Here is a 9,951-nt window from a genome sequence, read left to right as displayed (position 1 = left end):
TTGATTCTGACACACCCAAACGTATCAGACATGACTCTAGTCATATTGCAAGGGCATCAAAATTACAGTACACTCAATATAGTGGATGCAATTTGTTATCAATTAAATAGCCCTTATCAGTAGAAATTGGTGGTTTCCACCAATGACTGACTGTATGAAATTCCACAAACAGCAGCACATGACGTCAGTTACTGTAGCGCTCACTGTTGCGGGAAAAGCTGTTCACCGATGACTGGACATTTACATCAGATGAAATAGCTGGGTTTCGAAAGCGAAACGTCAAGTCAACGGGGTTTTGCAGTGGCTAATATATTACACTGTTTAAGAAGGGTAAGGTTGCTTTCTATTTGGAAATTATTAAATTGCTTCTAAATACATTTAGCAGTAAACGCTGTAGCTAGCATATGGCTAACGTAGCTGAACATGTCATGCCATGTTCAGTCGTTGTTTACTAAAAACATGAACAAACATATTGACATATACATTTTGTCTTTGACTAAGTAGGATAACACTTGGGTGGTGCTAAAATGCCAGACAGTTCGGTTTGCTAAAAAGATGAACTGGTAAGCTGACGATGCTAGCTTGTTGTACAACTTTGTCGAAATGATGAATGGATAACTCGCTAGGTAGTGAGCTACATCTGCTACGTCTTTATTTTCCCCATGTGCTAACATAATATAGTTATCAGTTTTAGCTTGCCATCCTTTTTATGTTATTGTGTATCGAAACGAAACTATTTTCTTTAATGAAACGTTATTAAGCTAACTAACAATCGTCTCCCGCAGTCACGGGCTTGTTTAGCAACTGAGAGCGAGGTAACGTACAAGCGCAGACAACATGCTCATTTTTCATCTAGACTATTCAGCATTAATGAATGACAACACTGTCTGGGAGGCATTTGCTGTAGGTAAGTCTACACAACAAAATCGCCATCTGGGAACGAGCGCTGTAAACGAGAAGGCCCATCTGATAATTTATTCAGTCAGCGGAGGCAAGGTGCATTCAACTGATACGATGCACGTCGTAGTTCAGGCCTGTGGATGGATGGATGTACAACACTGATATGATGGGCGAATTAAAAAACTGGGATTAGGTTAGGTAGCCGGTTGTAATGGACGGATGCGTTGTTTATGTATAGCTTATTAACTAGCACGTTTTATTATGAGGCAAACAGGGATGCTATCAGTGTTTACATTCAATTTCCTTTGTTTGCAGCCAATTAGCTGGAAAGAATGGGCCAGTCAGTGTGGGCTTTAATTCTCAGATAGGCCTACTGTCCAGTTGTTGGAATGCATACAGAATATTCACATTAGTGCTGATTACATAACATCATAGTGCTGCCTGTATTCATGCAGCTGATATTTGTTTATTTCTAGAAATGTGAACCAGCAGCCTGATACTCAGCCTCATCATTTTCAAGGTCTTGAATTGTGCTCAACAAGAAAATAACTCAAACTTGCTGTCGCCGCCACAGGCTGTTTAGGCCTACTTTTTATTCATCTTCTCCCAATAAATACTTTATTTTACTGTGCTCCTGTTTTTACTATGGTCGGGACGATACCAGTATCGTGATAATTTTTCCATGGCCAAAAATGAAAACACTAAGCAAATCAAACTCTTTGGTCCTTTAAAAAACGATGGCGCTTTGTTTCCTTGCCACTATACTAAGGAGCAGAGGTGGGACCAAGTCCCTGTTATTCGAGTTACAAGCAAGTCTCCAGTCACAAAGTCCGAGTCCAAGTCGTCCATTCTAAGTGCTGAGTCAAGCTTTTTCAAGTCAAGTGAAGAAAAAAAATCTATACATGCAATTTCTTGTTCTACTACAAATCTTAGTCTATTTATTGAGGTTACCAGAAAGCCCTTTTCATTATTTTGTCTACAACATATATTGATGTAAAAAATTCATTTAAACTCATTCCAAATGCAACCGTCATAAGTGAATAATAAATTTCAAGCAATTTTGATATAACAAAAGACCAGTAGGCCTACTGTAGTAAATGTTGCTTGATGCCCCAGCGTTTTACACCTGCATTTTTTTATTGTTGCTGAAAGTCTTTCATGTTAGTGTAGCAGTGTGATGTTGTTCCCCTAGATTACGCACCAAATTGCACACAAGGACCAATTCAAATAGGCCAGGTCAAGAGGGGATGTTAGTAATTTGATAATAATAATAATAATAATTCAGTGTATTTTTTTTATTTAATTACAGCCGCATAGCTAATGTTTTTATTTGGTGTACAAACACTTTTTCATACCAATATTGTACATACAAGTGATGGTAAAAGTTTTGTATATTTTGGTTTGGCCCATCGCGGGTTATCTGTATTCCCATACCACTTTATCGTTCTCTTTTGCCTGACCCTCGGCTAGCAAGGTATGTTGTCCTTGGCTCCGAAACTGTTTAATATAAAACCGTCATAAGGTTATACAATGTACTGTTTTGCAACCATACGTTTGTTATAGTGTGGACAGTGTAGGAATTTATGTTAACAAGTCTCACAGAGCTCACTGACTGGGGTATCTGTTGTAACTTCTGAGTACTTGTGACAGTGGTTGAGTGAGTGTCCATGTGCTCGCGCAGGTGCCGGAGAGCTGTGACTGCACCAAGGGTAACGTTTGTGTTGTCTCTTCGTGTGCAGGTATGTCTTTTATTTTGTCAGAATTATGTTCTGTATAGTTTTACTTGTATATGCTGTTGTGCAGCGAGTGTGTGCACGCAGCACCTGTTAATTCCTTTTGGCGCTCTTTTGCCTGACCCTCGGCTAGCAAGGTGCCGGAGAGCTGTGACTGCACCAAGGGTAACGTTTGTGTTGTCTCTTCGTGTGCAGGGCAAATAAAAAGATTTCAACGAGCAGACCATCAGTTGTGGCAGCGTCCTAATTAAAAATACACAACGCAGAATGAACCACGCTACATTAGCAGCCAATATCAAGTAGGGATATCATGTCACTTCTCTGAAATCCAGAGCAAGCAGAATAATAAGGCCTACCTACCTGTATGCAGCGATGGTTGCAGGATTGCCTGGAAAGCATGGTCTGTCTGCACAGCACACTCACTTTGGAGGGCCACTCGTTGCCATCTGGCTAGCCCTTTGCTTCCTCACAAATACTGTCATTAATTTGCCAGAATGTCACATCTTCATTCCATAATATTGAAGGGAGTGTGATGTCACAGATATCTAAAGACATCTAGCCAGTAGCCTATTGTTCTGGTAAAGATGCCTCGGTAGTACGTTTCTCAACTGTATTTTATATGGATAGTCTAGATGGCCTAGTCTGTTTTTGTCAGGCAAAACTGGAGGAAATGAAACGAGTGCTTTCTGGGTCACTAATCTGGATATGCGTGCCCTCCTTGACATGCCAGTGCTGATGGCTGGGCGTTATTCAACAATCAAGACGCGCAACTTTTTGGTTGAGTTTTTTGAGACCGTCATTTGGTGCAGTACCGTAGACCTATATTAGAAAGCAAATAAAATAGGCAAAGGTGTGTGTATGTGTTTTTATTTATATATAAATACAAATGGTAGGCTAAATATAATACATTTTATATGTATATGTGTGTGTATGTATATGTGTAGCCTATTTAAAATGTGAATACAAATATGTATTTTACCCCCCATTCAGTTTCATTCACCCCCCCCCCCCCAAAAAAAACCCCAAGAACTGCTAGACTATCTCACCCGACCTGTCTTGATTGACAATTTGCTGGTCCAATCAGAGGGCCTAGTGTGCGTGTTACTAGCCAATCTGTTGCAGGTTTTTGTGCATGCTGCGGCTACTGTCTCTGGCTGTGTGGAGGGTAATCCATGGAGAGTGCCACAAAATGTTGATAAAACATTGCAAAACCTGGCCAGATAAGTCAAGTTGAGTCCCAAGTCTTGAGGCTCCAAGACTCATCAAATTTGTGACTCGAGTCCACACCTCTGCTAATGAGTATTGTGATACTGTTATTGTCCCGGAGGTACTGTTTTCCTAAGGATATTAAATCTGCTTCGTGGTTTGTTTCCATGCCACAATACTAACAAGTATCGCGATACTGGCATCGTCTTAGCCCGTAGTTGTTACGGTTTATAATTGAGACTGGATAGTTTTCCCTTTATGGCCTAGCCCTAGCAGTTGAACAGTAAAATATTCCTGTAACGTGATAGTGAAATGTCTGCCCATCTGATAAACAGGCCTTCTCTGTGTTCTGGGGATGCATGCTGTTTTCTGGACATAAGCTGTGTTAGTCTTATGTGGAGCAAATTCATTTGACTCTTTCATGCATTGCATTGCGAACATGCACACTTCCCTTTCCTGGCTTGCCGTTTGAGAACTCTTCAGTGCATTACATTAAAAGCATGATCCAAATACAATTCATTAATCTCCCATTCTTTCCAGTAGCATTAAGGATGAGAAAGATGGGGCCGATTTGCTAATAGGTTCCTAGATATTTCTGCTGTGGAGTCAAGCACCATCGTTCTGTGATGGGATTGAATCTGGTCCAGACATTACTGAATCTCTATAGCAGCCATGGAAATACCTGCTCAAACCACTTCAAGTTTTTATGAGTCCCTTCTTTTCACTGTCAGAGAAAGCCAAAGAGTAGAGAGAGGAGAAAGTACAGGCCATGTTACACAGTAGGCTTGTTGGGATAGGCCCATCTGTCCCACGTTGTCTCCATTCCTTTACAATCAGTGAACAGTGAACACCAAAGAATGGATACCACTGGAGAAAGTACATGATTTGTTACATAGTAGGCTGTCTTGTCAAATATCACCTCCACTGAGTCCTTTACAATCAGGAACCACCAAAGCAGGGAGATAGTCTACTACTACATTACAAGGCCTGTAGTTTTTCCACCCTATCTAACTCCTATTGTCTCCATTCCTTGACTATCAGAGTACATAAATTAATGGAGGAGGAGAAAGTACAGGCCTCGTTACATACAGGGAACTTTTCTCCCCCATCTAGTTTTCTCTGTCTGCCTTCAGAGCACTGTACATGTCCTAGAGAGTAGGGGGAGGGCTCTGCAGGTTTACCTGGCTAGAATTGCTGCTGACACTGCAACATCCTGTTTATAAGCCTACTCTGCTGGATTGGCAGTCGGGCTGCTGTGGAGTGAGCTCATTGGCTGCCTTCTAGAATGTTGCATTTCCAGGTGTTCTGACTGAGGGGATATTATCTAGTTTTATAGCTCAAACTCTTGGGGTTTCCGTATTGAATTATTTGGTGAAATTAGAATATGGACATTTAGTCTAGTTAAGCTAGCACTGCCTCACTCAAGCATAAATATTTGCAGATAGATATTTATCATTTGAGCGACCCGAGACATCAGAGACATGAAACATCCTGCTGTTTCCAGTGCATGGTGTTGCCTAGTTCATCATCCAGTGTGGTAATCCAGTGGTGGCTTCCTGCCACATACTGTACACACCCCCTTGTACATCAAAGAAAACACAAGTCCCCACCCCACTTAAATGACATCTTGCTCTCCCTAGCCGTTGAGCAGCATTGCTGACTTCCATATCTAAACCTAAGCCCTGACACTTTGTGTAGTTGTCTGTTGTTCAGTCATGCACATAGTTTGTTGTTCATAGGTTAGTCCAGTTATTGTGGTTGTGTGTGGACTGGACTGCACGGAGCAGAGCGACGGCGAGGCTCCCCCTCCCTTAATGAATGAGGCATATGCTTGTCTACCTCCCAAATGGCACCATATTGTTCCTGGGTCAAAAGTAGTGCACTACATAGGGAGTAGTGTGCCATTTGGGACACACAATATCAGCAGGAGCCATTGATAGTGGTAGTGTCTTTATCCACCATGAGGAGGCTCCTTAGATTTCAATTTCTCATCTTAACCTTTGTGGAACTCAACAGTGTTGCAGTCATTATTTTCTTCTTAATTGCTTGTGAATTGATTAGGACTATGTTTTGAGCGATTAGTGCTTTTTGAGGTCTGTTTCGGTTAAATTATTACAAAATAATATGTTTTCCATTTTGGTTTAGATTATATATATATTTTTTTACATTAGATGCATTATGAAATGATAACATTCAAATTATTTTTGAGCTTTTTAATGTCCAAAGTCAAAAATAGTGAACATTCAATTGCCAAAATATTGAAAATATTCCATTGTCACTGTCTGGTCCACATTGGGTAGACATCAATAGGAAATTACTATGAAGTAATAAAATATTACTTCGTTTTTGGTCTATGACTTGATTATTTTTCATTCCTTAGTCATCTCATCTCTGCTCAGGCAGTAGCAGCCAGTCAGTCAGACAATGTTATCTCTGCTCCCCATACTGTACTGTCTTTAGTCATCCTATTCAGCTAGGCTAGCCTGCCTAAGCATGCTGCAGCGCTGTCAATTTTACTAGTTTTCAAATTAGATTTGCATGGCTCAAACATGTAATTTTCCTTTCACTGTCAGGCCCCTGGAAATGACTAAGCATTTTCTTAGAATATTACCTAATCAGCTTTGTTACATGGGTTTGGTCAATCACAACATGGGCGCCTCAGAGGGGTTCTTGATCAATGTTTCTGATATTAGCTAGAAGCAATGTTGTGTGCTCCCCTCTGGGCTGTTTCATAGAGCTGGTTTACTGGTAAATATACAGTGACTTCAGAAAGTATTAAAACCCCTTGACGTTTTCCACATTTTATTGTTGCAAAGTGGGATTAAAATGGGTACAATTGTCCTTTTTTGTCAACGATCTACTCAAAATACTATGTCGAAGTGGAAGAAATGTAACATTTGTAAAAAAATAAAAAAAATAATCTCTCTCTCTCTATATATATATATATATATATATATATATATATATATATATATATATATATATATATATATATATATATATATATATATACAGTGGGGAGAACAAGTATTTGATACACTGCCGATTTTGCAGGTTTTCCTACTTACAAAGCATGTAGAGGTCTGTAATTTTTATCATAGGTACACTTCAACTGTGAGAGACGGAATCTAAAACAAAAATCCAGAAAATCACATTGTATGATTTTTAAGTAATTAATTTGCATTTTATTGCATGACATAAGTATTTGATCACCTACCAACCAGTAAGAATTCCGGCTCTCACAGACCTGTTAGTTTTTCTTTAAGAAGCCCTCCTGTTCTCCACTCATTACCTGTATTAACTGCACCTGTTTGAACTCGTTACCTGTATAAAAGACACCTGTCCACACACTCAATCAAACAGACTCCAACCTCTCCACAATGGCCAAGACCAGAGAGCTGTATAAGGATATCAGGGATAAAATTGTAGACATGCAACAGGCTGGGATGGGCTACAGGACAATAGGCAAGCAGCTTGGTGAGAAGGCAACAACTGTTGGCGCAATTATTAGAAAATGGAAGAAGTTCAAGATGACGGTCAATCACCCTCGGTCTGGGGCTCCATGCAAGATCTCACCTCGTGGGGCATCAATGATCATGAGGAAGGTGAGTTATCAGCCCAGAACTACACGGCAGGACCTGGTCAATGACCTGAAGAGAGCTGGGACCACAGTCTCAAAGAAAACCATTAGTAACACACTACACCGTCATGGATTAAAATCCTGCAGCGCACGCAAGGTCCACCTGCTCAAGCCAGCGCATGTCCAGGCCCATCTGAAGTTTGCCAATGACCATCTGGATGATCCAGAGGAGGAATGGGAGAAGGTCATGTGGTCTGATGAGACAAAAATAGAGCTTTTTGGTCTAAACTCCACTCGCCGTGTTTGGAGGAAGAAGAAGGATGAGTACAACCCCAAGAACACCATCCCAACCGTGAAGCATGGAGGTGGAAACATCATTCTTTGGGGATGCTTTTCTGCAAAGGGTACAGGATGACTGCACCGTATTGAGGGGAGGATGGATGGGGCCATGTATCGCGAGATCTTGGCCAACAACCTCCTTCCCTCAGTAAGAGCATTGAAGATGGGTCGTGGCTGGGTCTTCCAGCATGACAACGACCCGAAACACACAGCCAGGGCAACTAAGGAGTGGCGTCGTAAGAAGCATCTCAAGGTCCTGGAGTGGCCTAGCCAGTCTCCAGACCTGAACCCAATAGAAAATCTTTGGAGGGAGCTGAAAGTCCGTATTGCCCAGCGACAGCCCCGAAACCTGAAGGATCTGGAGAAGATCTGTATGGAGGAGTGGGCCAAAATCCCTGCTGCAGTGTGTGCAAACCTGGTCAAGAACTACAGGAAACGTATGATCTCTGTAATTGCAAACAAAGGTTTCTGTACCAAATATTAAGATCTGCTTTTCTGATGTATCAAATACTTATGTCATGCAATAAAATGCAAATTAATTACTTAAAAATCATACAATGTGATTTTCTGGATTTTTGTTTTAGATTCCGTCTCTCATAGTTGAAGTGTACCCATGATAGAAATTACAGACCTCTACATGCTTTGTAAGTAGGAAAACCTGCAAAATCGGCAGTGTATCAAATACTTGTTCTCCCCACTGTATATATCACACACACACACACAGTTGAAGTCGTAAGTTTACATACACTTAGGTTGGAGTCATTAAAACTCGTTTTTCAACCACTCCACAAATTTCTTGTTAACAAACTATAGTTTTGACAAGTCGGTTAGGACATCTACTTTGTGCATGACACAAGTCATTTTTCCAACAATTGTTTACAGACAGATTATTTCACTTATAACTCACTGTATCACAATTCCAGTGGGTCAAAAGTTTACGTACACTAAGTTAACAGTGCCTTTTAAACAGCTTGGAAAATTCCAGAAAATGATGTCATGGCTTTAGAAGCTTTTGATAGGCTAATTGACATCATTTGAGTCAATTGGAGGTGTACCTGTGGATGTATTTCAATGCCTACCTTCAAACTCAGTGCCTCTTTGCTTGACATCATGGAAAAATCTAAATAAATCAGCCAAGACGTACATACATACATGTATGTGTGTGTGTATATATATATATATATTTATTATTATTATTATTTTCAAAATTCTTCAAGCTCTGTCAAATTGGTTGTTGATAGAGAATCTTTTTCAGGTCTTGTCATAGAGTTTCAAGCAGATTTAAGTAAAAACTCAGGGATATTCTCTGTCTTGGTAAGCAACTCCAGTGTAGATTTGGCCTTCTGTTTTAGGTTATTGTCCTGCTTAAAGGGGAATTCATCTCCCAGTGTCTAGTGAAAGCAGACTAAACCAGGTTTTTCTCTAGAATTTTGCCTATACTTAGCTCCATTCCATTTATTTTTTAATCTGGAAAAACTCCCCAGTCCTTAACAATTGCAATCATACCCATAACATGATGCAGCCACCACTATGCTTGAAAATATGGAGAGTGGTACTCAGTAATGTGCTGTGTTGGATTTGTGCAAACATAACACCATGTATTCAGGATAAAAAGTTAATTGCTTTGCCACATTTTTTTGCAGTATTACTTTAGTGCCTTGATGTAAACAGAATGCATGTTTTGGAATATCTGTATTTTGTACAGGCTTCCTTCTTTTCATTTTGTCAATTAGATTAGTATTGTGGAGTAACTACAATGTTGTTGATCGATCCTCAGTTCGATCCTCAGTTTTCTCCTATCACAGCCATTAAACTGTTTTAAAGTCACCATTGCCCTCATGGTGAAATCCGTGAGATGTTTCCTTCCTCTACGGCTACGGAGTTAGGAAGGACGACTGTGTGTTTTGTAGTGACTGAGTGTATTGATACACCATCCAAAGTGTAATTAATAACTTCATCATGCTCAAAGGGATATTCAATGTCTGCTTTTTTTACCCATCTACCAGTCAGTTCCCTTCTTTGCGATGAATTGTAAAACCTCCCTGGTGTTTGTTTGAAATTTAATATATATATTTTTTAACATAATTCCACTGACATTGGGGTATTGTGTGTATGCCAGTGATGACAAAAATCTTAATTTATTCCATTTTAAATTCAGGCTGCAACACAAAAAAATTGTAGAAGTTAATGGGT

At 40.0% G+C, this 9,951-nt stretch overlaps 1 protein-coding gene across 1 annotated transcript in view; it reads left to right on the top strand.

Annotated features, from left to right (window-relative positions):
* Positions 1-192: 192 nt before the first annotated feature.
* Positions 193-9,951, top strand: part of LOC139559262 (protein lifeguard 1-like) — a 31,239-nt gene continuing 21,480 nt past the window's right edge. Inside the window, exon 1 of the mRNA XM_071375094.1 lies at positions 193-330. The gene's annotated coding sequence lies outside the window, so the exon portion shown is untranslated. The remainder of the gene's footprint in view (positions 331-9,951) is intronic.

Source organism: Salvelinus alpinus, chromosome 29, assembly GCF_045679555.1.
Source record: "Salvelinus alpinus chromosome 29, SLU_Salpinus.1, whole genome shotgun sequence".
Classification (NCBI taxonomy): Eukaryota; Metazoa; Chordata; class Actinopteri; order Salmoniformes; family Salmonidae; genus Salvelinus; species Salvelinus alpinus.
This window is presented reverse-complemented; position numbering and strand designations above follow the sequence as displayed.